The sequence below is a fragment of the Ahaetulla prasina genome, chromosome 1 (genome assembly GCF_028640845.1).
Source record: "Ahaetulla prasina isolate Xishuangbanna chromosome 1, ASM2864084v1, whole genome shotgun sequence".
NCBI lineage: Eukaryota > Metazoa > Chordata > Lepidosauria > Squamata > Colubridae > Ahaetulla > Ahaetulla prasina.
The window spans coordinates 181,344,274-181,359,899 of NC_080539.1; positions in this window are offsets into that span (position 1 = coordinate 181,344,274).

Here is a 15,626-nt window from a genome sequence, read left to right on the forward strand (position 1 = left end):
AATTTTAGATAGCTACAGTTATGGATAAATGTAATAATGGGATAAATTTAAGATAAAGCTAAACCTCATAAATGTTTGGAATTGCTCTGTTTACATCAGGGGTATCAAACTCAAGGCCCGGGAGCTGGAGCTGGCCTGCGGGGTGCTTAGATCTGGCCCACGAGGCTGCCCTGGAAACAGCAAAGGACCAGCCTGCAGTGCCTCTGCCAATGAAAATGGAGCTCGGGAGAGCTGGCAGGAGGCCGTCGCAGCTGAAAAGGGAGCTTGGGAGCCCATTTTCGCTGGCAGAGCGCTCAGGCCACCACAAGCCCCCCCAGACATGAGTCATGTCAACCTGGCCAAGCCCATCCTGGCCACGCCCCCTCAGTCCACCCAAGGTCAAACACAACCCTGTTATGGCCCTCATTGAAATCGAATTTGACACCCCTGGTTTACATTCTTGTCTGCAGATGATGAAAAAAAATAGGTCGAGGTAATATATTTATTTTTAGAGAACAATATAGAGCTTGTTTGGAATTGTTTGTACTTTTATGGAAAAATAAATGAAAGCAAAACTATAAGTATATGCTGTCCTATCTGCAAAGGCTTCCATGCTCTTTTTCTAGAGCTTCTGAAACCTAACCACACACACTAGAGATACAATACAGTAATTATTTGATTAGGCCTACCACATCTCAGCTTCAAAAATTGGAATGTTAGCCAAGGGGTAGCAAAGTCATAACAAAACTAATTTCTTGCTGCCATCCAATGATTGCCAAGATATCTACAGCACCAATACAGTAGCCATAATTGTATTTATACATTGGCCCACTGCAAGTTGTTTTATCCCCAAGCTAGAACTTTAGTGATTGTACCCAGGATTTCAATTACACCTAGAAATGAATTGAGGGTCAAATTAAAAGGCAAATAAAGAAACCACTTCAGCATTGTGTACCATAGAAGCATCTAATGTTGTGTCAATAAAGCTTCATGTAGGGCAAAGACCAGAGGTTGGTTTCAGGAGGTTCTGACCAGTTCTGGAGAAATTTTGAGTAGTTCGGAGGACCAGTAGTAAAAATTCTGACTGGCCCCGCCCCATCTATTCTCTGCCTCCCAAGTCCCAGCTGATCGGGAGGAAATGGGGATTTTGCAATAACCTTCTCCTGGATTGGGGTGGGAATGGAGATTTTACAGTATCCTTCTCCTGCCATGCCCACCAAGCCACACCCACAGAACCGGTAGTAAAAAAATTTAAAACCCACCACTGGCAAAGCCTGTAATTAACTATTCCATGTGAGAATCAGCTATGACCAGTGGTGAAATCCAAATTTTTTTTACTATCGGTTCTGTGGGTATGGCTGGGTGGGCATGGTGTGGCTTGGTGGGCATAGCAGAGGAAGGATAGTGCAAAATCCCCATTCCCTCCCCACTCCGGGGCCAGCCAGAGGTGGTATTTGCCGGTTCTCCAAACTACTCAAAATTTCTGCTACTGGTTCTCCAGAACCTGTCAGAACTTGCTGGATTTCATCCCTGGCTATGACTGAATGGAAGAAAAAATATGTGGCCCTTCATACTGGTGAGGCCTGTCTTTTCAAAGATAGATTTAGCTGTGCAAACTGCTCTTTGTTAAGTAGCCAATAGATCACCCATAAGCAATGTCAGGCCCAGAAGCATTACAGAATTGAGGATCTGTTTATTTATTTATTTATTTATTTATTTATTTATTTATTTATTTATTTATTTATTTATTTATTCTGTCACACAGTATATATAAGCATAAGCATGAAATAACTATACAATATAGAAGCATATATATAAGCATGAGTATGTAATAACTATATTAATTGGATATAACGAAAGGAAACAATAGGACAGGAACGGTAGGCACACTTGTGCTCTTATGCACGCCCCTTACAGACCTCTTAGGAATGGGGTGAGGTCAATGGTAGATAGTTTTTGGTTGAAGCTTTGGGGATTTGGGGAAGAGACCACAGAGTCAGGTAGTGTATTCCAGGCATTAACAACTCTGTTACTGAAGTCATATTTTCTGCAATCAAGATTGGAGCGGTTAACATTAAGCTTAAATCTATTGTGTGCACGTGTATTGTTGCAATTGAAGCTGAAGTAGTCTTCGACAGGAAGGACATTGTAATAGATGATTCTATGAGTTAAACTCAAGTCATGTCGAAGACGGCGTAGTTCTAAATTTTCTAAACCCAGGATTTCAAGTCTGGTGGCATAAGGTATTTTGTTGTATTCAGAGGAGTGGAGAACTCTTCTTGTAAAATATTTCTGGACACGTTCAATTGTATTGATGTCAGAAATGTGGTATGGGTTCCAAACAGTCGAGCTGTATTCAAGAATTGGTCTAGCAAATGTTTTATATGCTCTGGTTAGTAGTGTAGTGTTTTTGGAGAAAGCCTTGTAATCCAATATAAAAGCATTATTGATGTAATAATGTAGGCAATAAAGTTTATTATTATTATTATTATTATTATTATTATTATTATTATTCCACTTTTTTCATATACAACTGAAGATGATGAACATGTCATTTTGATCAGACCCTTTGTGCCATTTCTGTAAAATTGTTTGTGCCCTTCGAGGATGGTAATACCTTTCTTATTTCTATTATATTTTATTTCTATTCAATTCTATTTCTATTTTTTATTTTTGAGCAGTTAGTCAATGAGTCTTTGTCTTGATTTCCTCTGCAGCAACTAAGCCAGATCTGTCTGCTTTAGACCTATGTATTTTTTATGAATCTCTTCCCCAATTTATTCCAAAACTTTCAGAATTTCCTGTTGTCTTGCTTAGTAATAGTTTACATATCTTGAATACCATTCCTCTCTGACTGTTTTGACTGGGAAGTTTTAACTCTTTCACAAAGACTATCTCTGAGATCTGGGAGAACCCAGATAGCTCCCTTAAGAGGCTGACTGAGTACTGGGGGTGGGAGAGGAATTTAAGAGGAAGATTTTGGAAGACGGTACAGTTTTTACATTCCACCCTGAAATACAATATAATTTATAAATATATAAAACGCACTAAGGTGATACAGAGTATTCCAAAATTGTGGTTGTCAATTTTTTTGAAAATTTGGCATCAGCAGATTAAGAGTCAATCCCAAATCCATGTGACACAAGATTATTTTACTTCTAATACATGAATTGGAATAAATAGGACATTTTTGTTTGTCCTAAACAAGGATATTTTACCAGAACTTGGCATATTGATCCTCCCTCCCAGCTAGCATTTTTGTAATCAGTACCATTTAGCGCTACTACTGAAATATTGTTTTGAAAATTCTGAAACCCTGCAATTGCAGAAAGGCATCCAATTATATGAGAAAGAACCCCAAAGCTGCTGCTGGTGAAGTGGAAAATACAGCAGAAACCTAGTAACTGGATATGTTAAATGGTATTTGGATATGAACTGAAAATAATGACTAAAGCTATGAAACAATGAATGGGGCTTTGAAGGGATCTCATTGTATATATGAACAACAATGAGGAAAATATATTGTAATGCAAGAAACAAAGAATAAAACAGTTATTTATCGCTTACAAATGAAGCATATGCCATTGTTTAATATTCAAAGCCCAACATTATGCACACATAGTTATCTAGTATGTAGCATTACAAGTATAGAAGAATTACAGACTTGCTTATGCAAGGGCTTAAAACCCCATGACTATAGGTCACCAGAGAGACTCAAGTGTCTTATGGAAAAGGCAGCATCAGTAATATTCTCAAATGAAATAATATAGGTAAGGTTTTATTCTAAAAATGCATTTTTATGGACTATAAGACTCTGCACGTCTTGAAAATGATGGATGACAATTACAGAAACATACATGACATTTACATAGTAAATAAATGCATTAACTTTTTTGATTAATTTAACTACACTACTTAGTCCTTCAGTTTATTCACATTATAGAACATTTACACAGAAGGAATTAAACATAGTTACTGCAACATTATCACATCTTTTGTTTCATATTTATACATATGAAAAATAAGCACACACACATACCCCTGAAATAAAAAGCCACAAATGAAGCACGTGATGAAATGTACTGCACCCAAAGTGTAAGGGTTGATCTAAAGTGTCTTTTTCTGGTGTTTCTAGCCAAAGCTGAGCTTTTTTGTCTAACAGGCAGGATTCTCAGATGCTTCCTTTTCCAACTAAGGAGAAGACTTCCAGCACTTCAGTTTCCACACTGTGCTGTTGTTGGAAATGTCTTCTCGCCATATCCTGCCTCTAAGTCATGCCTCACTTGGAGTGATGACTATAATCTTCTCTTGACATTATGATGTTGTGAAGCATCTTGATGATATTTCGAGCAAAGGAATGCATGTTTGGCCACATCTGTGAGCTGACAACTCAAAAAACCTTGCTAAGGCAATATATTTTTCTGTGCAGCTAGTTTTCATACCAAACAAAATTCTGTAGTAATTAGATGTCCCATTTGAACAAAATTGTTTACAAGAAATAAATCATTCCTGGCACTAAGAAAACATAAGACCAGAGACTTGCAAGAGAAGCAACATTTCTCACAAAAGTGGCCCAAACATGTGTCTTCTATTCTCATAAAAGTATGACTTCTGCTTTCAGTCATGGCTGCTTCATATCTCTACCCTGTTATTATCATGCTTGCTGAAATACATAGTTGTATTTGGCTGCAGCGCACATCTGCAGCCTGAAAGTCTAGTCTAAAGATGCTTTGATTGAGTCAAACTGAGACCAGGTTGGGCACAAAATGATAAAACTCACTTTTATTGACTTTGCTGCCTGGATTTGGATCTAAAAAAAGTCAATTCATGATTATTATCATATTTTCATTTACTGAAGCAAGAGTGAGAAATCCAGGCAGCATGGCTATACCAATGGGTACTTGGAGTGATAGTTCAGCCATAACTGGAGTTTCATAGATACTCCACCCATTTGCTAAAAGACTTTTTTAAAACAATTATAACTGGTTAAATAAATGTGAAATTAATTGCAAAGTTTTATATCCGAGTCAGAAATAATCAACACTAACAGTCAGAACCACAGCATTAAGACTTGTCAATGTAGCTATCAGCAAGTTCAGATGAGCTGCCTCCAGATGAAGAGTTGCAGCCACAATTCTGCAATGTTTCCTCTAGAGCTTCAGAGCAGGATGTTTGCCAAGGGGCAGGAATCTTCACCTCATCTCACCTCTAAACCATGAGATTTTACACACACACACACACACACACACACACACACACACACACACGGCACCTTAGTTTTTCACTTGCCTTTATGTCTACTGAGATTCTCAGTCATCCAGGTCATGTCTTTGTTTTTCCTTGAAGTTGTTTTACTTCTCATCCAAAACCTTCTTCAGTTCTGGCTGAATGGTGAGGAATGGAAGGCTGTATATTCCTTGCAGTCATCTGGTCATTAGCACTCTTTCTGAGATTTTGCTTTCAGCAGTTCCAAAAAGGTTCCACATCCATTTGCACTATTCAGATGACCCTGAGGGCAAAGGGATGTGGAATCTCCAAGTAGCCTCAACAATTCTCAGAAAAAGTGCTAATGACCAGGAATGTAAATCCTTCCATTCTTACTTTTTAGTCAGAACTTCTTGGATGAGAAGTGAAATGTGTTCAAGGAAAAACAAAGAAAGTCCAGTTGCCTGTTGAAAAAGCACACTTGGGACTTGCCTTTGTGTTCTTCCTCTTCCTGTGAAAAGTTATCATGGCCAGGTGAAAAGTGAAGAAAATTAAAGATTGGCTGCCTCTTGGTTTTGGTTTTCCTCTCATTGTCTGCTGGAATCCCATTGGTTCCATGGGTGCCAAACAGTAGTAAAAATGTCATTACTGTATAGGTTTGGAGGTAAAGTGACTAGTGTGTAGAAAAGTCCTGAGAAAAACAGATCATTGGAGCCCCTCAACAATTGAACTCTCTCTCTTTCTCTCTGAAATAGTTTAGTTATCTGACAAAGGCAGTGTTGTTATCTGACCATCTCAACATTGTTTTAAGTGCAGGTGGGAATTGTTTTTAATATGTTAAATAATATGCCTTATTTGTTATTAATACAATAGTTAGCTTAGTAGCTGAAGGGTTGTTGTACATATATAAGCTTCTGGCATATTTGGTGGAATACGTCCCTTAGCTTTTGTAAGCATGACTTTAACTAAGGTGGCAGCTGCAATGAAACAAGCTCAATATCCTTTTTAATTCATTTTATAACATTTACAAAGTTGTCTTTTGTCTAAGAATAAACCTTGTCTCAGTGAACATTCACTAGCCTGGAATACTATTGGTATAAAAATGAAGGGCTATAGAATACAATTTGTTTGGTTTTGACTGAATAGATATTCAGTATTCAGTTGTTTAATATAGTTTTGTCGACGTTTTCTTTGTGGGGATTTCTGTTTCTGTCCAGCTCTGGATGTTTGCTGTCCTTGAGCTTAAGGGAATGTGTAGAGCCAAAATGACTTCAAGTGTCACTCTTGGGGCTTGGCCACATCTAAGGTAAGCCAAGTACTTGAAGTTGGTGACAAAACCAATAACCAACATTGAAAAACAAGTCAAAATCAAATCAAAAGCAAGAGTATAAGATCAAAGAGTAGGCCAGAAGAGTCAAAGGTCAACGTAAATCCAATCAGAAAATGCAATGGAAAAGCAAAGCAAGAAATACATCTAAAGCAATAAGCTCAAAAATAAATGCAAGTTAGTCTTATACAGAAGGTGAAGACTATTGTCAAAGAGAGTGGGACTAGTCTACAGTCTATATTTAGTAATCTGTGCCATGTACAAATCAAAGGCTCACGTCACAGGAAAGTTGTGTTTGAGCCCAAATAGTCACTGATGTCCCAAAAGTTATTCATTCATTCATTATTCATTCTTTCTCTCACATCAATCTGTATATGTAAACACATATACTCAGTGGAGGAAAAAAAAGAGTTCCCCTGGATTTTACTATGCTAGTTATAGCCAACTTTAGGGGGCAGTGCCATCTCCATTTCTAGGCCATTGAGTCAGTCCTGTCCAAAGACTTTTCTGCAGTCATGTGGCCAGCATGGCATCATGCCACAACACAGACCATGCAGCAAAACACGGAGCATGATTACCTTCCCATCATAGTGGTACCTATTTGTCTACTCACATTTGCATGCTTTTGAACTGCTAGGTTGGCAAGAGCTGTGGTGAGTAATGGGAGCTCACCTCGCTTGGCTTTTATACCCAGGCTGTCACTTTCCAGCTGACAAGCTCAACATCTTAACTACTGAACTATCCTACACATACAGGGACACATAACATGCACACATATCCTTCAAAGAAAAGGCCTAGAGCCTAGTTTGTTTTTCATTTCCCTCCATTTAAACACATTGAGTTCCAGCATACTTCTCTTTCCAAATTAGTATGATCAGTAAACTGTAAAATCAGTGAAGAGAACAAAAAATGCTTTATCTTGTCAAACAAGGATCCTCTTACTGATTTATTCATAAAACCACTGATTTGACAAATACCCTCTTCTGGCACACTGAGCAAACTAGGCATCTGATCATGTCCATCTTCAGTGCATCTGTTAGAATCAGAGAAGTACTGAAGACGTGCATGACCAGATGCCTTGCTTGCTCAGTGTGCCAGAAGAGGGCAATCTGTTGATTCTCCTAAAGAAGTAATCCAGTTCAGAAGACAATAGCAGAGTGTAGCACAGCAGAAAGTATTTACAGCATTTGACTGCTGTATGGCCTAGTTATTATACAAGGCTTCCTGGGTCTGAGAACGGCTAGTTCAACAAATGGTTGATGAATTAGGTTGAGGCACCTTTATTAAAACTTATCATTAATTAATAACTTGTTTAGTGCCAGTTAGAAAGAAAGACTGCATATACTTTCATCTGAATATTCAGTTAACTTCCAAAATAGCCACCAGATATTTAAAATAATACTTTTCATAATTAGAAAGTGAAGAACTGTTTTTTCTTGACAAATGCAATAGCCAATATAAATATTGGCAGAACTGATTTCATGGCATATCTCTTACTATTCTTCCAGTAAAAGAATTTGCCTTTGGGGTCATTCACAGTAAAAAAAAAAAAGGAAACAAATAAACTCCAACCATTTTGGTGAGTAAATTTAGTAAGGCAGAAGTAAGTGGATATTATTATTTGTTAAGTGGCTTCTTACACTTTGAAGCTGGAAGAACCCACTTCATTCACCACACAGTTTTGGTCCATTTCTCCACAGTAGAAATTGCCTTCCTTCGAATATCATTATGTGAACCCATTGCCCTTTCAACAACCACTAAGGATGTATTTTTCATGATTCTGTAACACTGGAACCAGTTGGATCATGTGGCCATATAGGAATGACTGCCAAAATCCATTTCTGTAATGTCTATGAATCCGATTACTGTGGCACAGCACTGTTGACAGTTTAAGGCAATGTCAATACACGAAAGATAAATCTACTTTATTTGATACAAGTTTTCCTGTAGCAACCAGCTTCTGACTTGTATAATGGACAAGGAAAAATACATTTGCTCCTATTAGAAAACTGGGTTTTGGCAGACAAATAGAATCTATAGTCTAAAACTGTTGTGCAGAATTCCTTTTAAATAGGCCATTCTGCTGAATCTTGGAATAATCCCAGGTGTAAGGAAGAAGTAGTTATAAAAAAGAGGTTGTTAGTTATGTGATCTCCCATCAGGTTCATCTTGAAGTGCAATGTTGTAAGCCATCAAAGTTGTTGGATATGAGGTAGGTGGCAAATCAATTTCATAAATAAATAAATACATTTGAAAACTAAGTTTAATATACCATTTGTTGTTTTTATTATAATACTTATATATATTGTTGTGACAAAATAAATAAATAAATAAATAAAATAAGATAAGATAAGATAACCCTGTAAGTCAGACAAAAAAAAAACAGTGATAAGAATTGAGGATTTTAGTTGGGGAATTTGTCCCTTACTGGGAGGAATGTATTCCTAACATATGCACTCCTCCATTTGTTGTACCCCGAGCACCTCAAGACCTCAAACCATTTCAACAATGTCTGTGAACATTCTCTCTCTCTCTCTCTCTCTCTCTCTCTCCCTCCCTCCCTCCCTCCCCCCCCATGTTTGGCACACCCCAAACTATTGCTAATCGTACTACACTATTATCTTTGCGTGATGGAGCCTAGACTCCAGCTGTCCCACATTGCATCTCCACAAACCAGTAGTGAAATCCAAATTTTTTTACTACCGGTTCTGTGGGTGTGGCTTGATAGGCATGGTGTGGCTTGGTGGACGTGGCTTGGTGGGCATAGCAGGGGAATGATACTGCAAAATCTCCATTCCCATCCCACTCCTGGGGGAAGGATATTGCAAAATCTCCATCCCCACCCAACTCTGAGGCCAGCCAGAGGTGGTATTTGCCGGTTCTCTGAACTACTCAAAATTTCCGCTACCGGTTCTCCAGAACCTGTCAGAACCTGGATTTCACCCCTGCCACAGACATAAAGAAGAATGCAAATCTGTCTTTAAAAAACCAGCTTATTTTACTTTTTTCATTTCAAAATGATTTTAAAATAGGGGTGCTACACAGGAATCAAAACTTTTCACTTTTTTGTAAGTGGAAAGGGAAAATGGAAAGTGGAAAGGGAAAATTCACTATTTGTGAATAAATAGTGTACGCTTTAAAAGGGAAGCTCTCCACTGCTTGCTGCCTTTCCCAAAAGAGTTAAAACAGCATTCGCAATTCCACTGAGTGGCAGATCTCTCTGTCGTTTATCAATTCCATCTCTGTGGCTGATATGACATCCTTGTTCACACTATACTGCAAAGTAATCGAGCAGGTCAGTGGTTATTCTAAGCTTCACCCATTCTTAATTTCTTCCTTAGCCTTCCTGAATGAAGCTTTTAGAGTTAAATGCGTTGCTTATTAGGTAAAATAAATACAGAAATAATGTCAAATTAAAGCAAAACAAAATGGTGTGGAATTAAATTCAGACTGACACTGAGCAAACAGTTCTGGGATGGTATCATTAGATGCTTTTTGAAGTCAGCACGGACAGTGGCGGGTGGTTCCAATTAGTTCCAGACTGAAGGCTCTTCGCCCCAAAGGGCTGCAGAAAGTCTGCACCTTCACAGGCAAAGAAAGAGCAGCACAGCACTGCAGATGCCCTGGAAGAACTGCAGGAGGGGTTTTGATGCAAAGAAGAAAATATTTACAAAATAAAAATGACACAAGTATCTTTGAGGTTCTTGCTGCGCAATGGAGATGCTACAGAATGTGCACTTCTGCTTTTCTAAAAAAATATTTTGAAATGTGTATGAAATTTACATACTGAAGAGTAAATAAATATCGATCAGGAAACTGCTATCAGCATTCCCACCCCACTCTCCTCCAGGGCTTCGCCAACTCCCCGACCTCCGGACCTTCCGCCGCAAGCTCTTTTATTCCATCGAGCAGGGCTAGCCTAAAAATGCTGTTTTAATGGGGTTTTAGATTGCTACTGTTTAGTTTTTAGATAATTCGGCCATAAGTTATATTAATTTTATCTTGTTTTTAGTTTGTTGGATATTGTGTTTTTAAATTGGCTGTTAACCGCCCTGAGTCCTTCGGGAGAAGGGCGGGATATAAATATGATTAATAAATAAATAAATAATAAACTCTCCACACTAGCTTTCCAAATGTCTTGGGACAGAAAATTTTTTACAGTTCCATTTGGATTGGTCCTTTATAGCTTTTAAAATGTGTTCTCTGACTTGGTAGATGAAGCACTGAATGTTTGCTTTAAATTTAATAGCTTTGAGCTTATGTGAAAGAGGGAAGATACAGCCAAACCAGCTTCAGAGCTTGCCAGTCCATGGGACTGGGTTTGATATTCAAAGAACAATCTAAGTAATTGAAGCTGTCTCCATCACAAATGAAAAAAAAAGAGGATTAAAACTGTTAGTTTAATTAAAAGAAAAAGAAGAAACATTTAAGGTGCTTACAATTATAGGAATGCATTAAAAACATGGGAACTGTAATTCTAGGCTCATTCTTAATGTTTTCTCTCTGCTATATAAATTTGATAAATAAATGAGGTGGGGGAAATAGGAGGAGGAGGTGTATTGGTATGTTTGCTGCATTAAGTTGCACATAAAAAAAGGAGGGATAAAAATATGTAAAAGCAAATAGATAAATAATAAACGGGAAGCAAATCTGCATTCTTGCATGATGGGTATAGGGCTAAGCAAGGCTTAGCCTTTATGCACCTTAATCTTACTGGTGCAACTGAGCTTTAAGATGCAAGTGGAAACTAGGTCCATTTTTAGATAGGTTCTCAGTAATTTTGCAGCAGAAAGATGGTATAACTATATCAGCTATTGCTGGGCAAGATACTGGCCCATAGATAGGGTAAGCAGGAATCTCAGGACTAGTGTATCTGCCTTGCTATCACATCAAAAACTACAATATGGCAGGAGTGAGGGAATTATTAAGGGGGTATCATAGTCACTGATTTCTTTAATTTAAATTCAATATATACTTAGTTAATATTTTTTTAATCCTGTTTAATTCCTATTTAAAAGTAAACTACAGTTCTTGGCCTCTACAAAACTGCACATACATAATTTAATAATGATCACCCAAATTTGCAAATATATTTTTGAAGCAGAAATCTGTTAGTGTTGTGTTCCCCCAGCAGCCTGCAGAGCTGGCAGTGGAGTTGGACAGTGAGGAGGCTGGGGAGGATAATGGGTCAGTCCTGGAGTCAGGGGAAGGCCCAGACAAGGGCTCTGCGTCGGGGCCAGGGCCATCTGGGAGCGATGCGTAGACTCCAGAGCCTCCAGAGGCGGACAGCAGAGAGGCAGAGGAGTCTGTTCCTAGTGCAAAGAGCCGCCAGAAGGCATGAGCAGCTAAAGCAAAAAGGATGACTCGGGAGTAAGGCCAGGAGATGATTGGCCCCTCCCATAAGGCTTAAAAGAGCAGCAAGGGCTCTTGGGTTTTTTGTAGGAAAGCAACTTGCTCCAATTGTTTCTTGTCTCCTGTTTCTGAACTTTGTGGGGTTCTTGCCAAGAAAAGCCTTTGGCAGGGTGCCAAAGAAGACAAAGGTTTATGATAAGGCAGAAGGACTTTTTCTGAAGGACTTTGTTTTGGACTTAATTTGGACTAAACTGAGAATGAAGTAATTCTCAGCTGTTCTAATAAAATATGTTTGTTTAGGACTGATTGGTGTCTGGTAATAACTACTTGGGCCTAAGTCACAATAGTTAGCACTGTGTATAGGAAAATGAAAATATCCAAATGGGGTGGAATTATTTTTCCCTTTCATTTTTCATTTTAAATTTGAAGGTGAAATGCTCGCTTTTCAGACAGTATTTTCAGTATCTATGCATTCAATCTGGCTCCTTCTGATTCTTTCTGGGATAATACAAAATATATTTCCTTGACCTCTTTGACAAAGTTTGGAACCGGTCTGTGCTCCATCTAGCAGGAGTAATCTTTGTTTAGGGAAAAGGATCTACCAAAGTGTCAACCAATGTAACTGGGTATGTGCTGCAAAAGTAGATTTAAATAGAAAATGGGGGGAAAAAAACACCATTTTTGTGAGTACAGTATACCAATTCAACAAGAATCTGCAAATATTATGACATGCTGGATGTACTTACAAAGATCAAACAAAAGATATGCTATTAATGATCCTCTTTATCTTGGTATATAGACAATCTTTATTATGTTTACATTTTTGTGCTTTTAATGACATTGTCACCATATGGATTTCCTATATATGATTGAAAAAAGTTGATTAGAGCATCCATAACACGGTTGGATCATCCTGCTTTAACCTCCCAGATGCTTCTTTAGCTAAGCAGAAGAAAGACAGTTGTCGGTGTTCTTTCTCTAATATTTTATGACGCGGAAGGCTGTTGACAGTGCCAGAGCTTTCTCCAGTCTTCCCGAGGAATGCAGTGGTACATGATCAGCACATTGTGCCCAGTCTGGCAGTCTCATTTTTAAAAACCTCAGAAAACAATCTTTATTATGTTTACATTTTTATGCTTTTAATGACATTGTCACCATATGGATTTCCTATAAATGATTGAAAAAAGTTGATTAGAGCATCCATAACACGGTTGGATCATCCTGCTTTAACCTCCCAGATGCTTCTTTAGCTAAGCAGAAGAAAGACAGTTGTCGGTGTTCTTTCTCTAATATTTTATGACGCGGAAGGCTGTTGAAAGTGCCAGAGCTTTCTCCAGTCTTCCCAAGGAATGCAGTGGTACATGATCAGCACATTGTGCCCAGTCTGGCAGTCTCATTTTTAAAAACTCAGTTGGCAAGAGTAAGGTTTTATTTCAAAGGCTTGGCTGTTCTTTCAAAAATAAATTTAAAATGTTATTGCTTTAGTATAGAGAAAGGAAGAAAAAAATCTACAAAAAGAAAAGAAGAAAGGGGGGGAAAGGGAGAGAAAAAAGCAAATGCTCAATTTTTAAACAAAGCATTAAACCTTGGCTGCACAGAGCAGTATTGATCAGCTTTCCATTACACAGCCAGTTCATAAACAATCCACAATTATAAATCTGTAGTGGCAGTGCTTTTTCACCATAAAAGAGTAATCTTTTTTTCCCCTACACCTCATGTGTAAAAACCCACAGTACTTCAGAAATTAATGCTGTCCAATTAAAAATCAGTTTATCTTTAATACTTATTACTCTTTCAAAAACCAAAGTAACAATGTATCTCACCAAACAAAACAAAATCAAACAAGCCATATCGTATGTTTAATTGTCCCTTCCATCATTCATACTGATATGCATCACAAAGTTAACAATCAACCTTTTAAAAAAATTTGGGGGTGTCCAATAAATATACAAAAACCCTTTTGTTTAATCAATCTCTTCTTAAATGCATTAAAAAACTTACCTAACGTTTTTCAGATTCTTAACCAATGGTTTGTTATTCTATATTTGTTATTTTTCCTAAACCTCTGCCGTGATGGTTTATTAATAACTTCTAATCATGCAAATAATGATTTGGGAATTTGATTGCTTGGATTCCAAAGAGAACTGGAAGTCTAAATGCATTCCAATGATACAACTGAGAATTCAGAAAATTACTCCCTACCCCCAAAATTTTCATTTCATTATGATTATCCAATGATAATCATAATCATAATTTTGACAAGGGTAATCTAAATATTTGTCCTTTCTATAAAGTTTTCTTAATAAATTATCCATCCTTGTGAAATATAAACATGGTATCCCTCATGTACTTACATGAGTTTTGAAATACTAATCATTTTTACAACATTTACATTTTTCCTTAACCATAGTGGAATTGTTAACCATCTATTTATATCAGCATTAACATGAAATACACAATTTGAAGTATTTAAATCTACAGCAACTTGAGGTAAGGTGTTTCAAGAATTCAAACACCAAGTAAACCCCAATTTTTTTTGCACATTTCTAAAAATACATTAAAGCCTGTAACAAGCATAGTAAATTAACTCTTGATTAATTTAATAACCTGTCTGCAATATGAGTGTTTTTTATGTCAAGTTGCCTGATACAACAGGTCATTGTTCCAATATCAAATGACTTTAAATAATTGATAAAGAATATCTCCATTGAGTTTAGGGAGATGTTTTGATCAAAGAGGAAACAATTTAAGTCAAAAAAAGATATAGTATCTTCAATATCAGATTGGGAATTGAAACTGGGAGAATATGCAGCAATGACAAAACTAACAGTATATGTATATGTCAAGAGTTTAACTAAATTTAAGCAAGAATGGCTTCCATATATATTACATATTATGCAGAAAGGTAAACAAAAATATTTAGAGTTCAGTTTCTAAAGCAGTAATAATACATGCAGTACTACAAACCTGTTGCAGTGTGAAGAACTGGAAAGTCAGAAATTAAATATTTATATTATTTTTAGGTTTGTTTTTTTTCTTTTTAAGATTTATAAACAATAATATAGTGGAAATTTTAGCATTAAAATGAACAATTTATATTTTTTATAATCACAAAAGTAACTTAATTACACTCTGCTTGGTATCTTATTAATGTTCTATTAAACAATACTTATATAAAACCTCAGTAAGTTTCTGTTCATTCATAGACATCTTTTGGAAAACACAACTCTTGAAAGACTGAAAATAAAAAATAAGTCAAGCAGAGTAATGTTGATGTACTTTTAAAAGATGGTCTTGTCTTCAGTTACAATACCCTTTCCTTATGCACTTTTCTATAATCTTTATCAAGTGTATCGAAAAAATTAAGATTCAGTTTAACTGACAAAAGTTGTATATACTCTTGGTAAAGATTGCCTTGCATATGTACTCAAAAGCTCCTTAACTTTAATTTTCATAACTTCTTGCTTAGACTTTTGTTCCTTTTTTCCATGTAACATATCTAATAATTTGATGAGAAATATATGTGTTAAAATACATATCAAGTTTGTGTCATTTTGCTTATGTTTGATAACAACTGCAAAACAGTGTGTGCAGACAAATTAGATCATAGTTAATAAGAATATATGGGCATCTACTTTTATACTATTGTTATTTTGGTAGTAGTATTACTACTCAATTACTGAATCTGCTGTGCTATATTCAACAAAAGTATAGTGGCCTCTTTTTCAGTAATCCATTAAACATGTCCTGAAAACATTCTGTT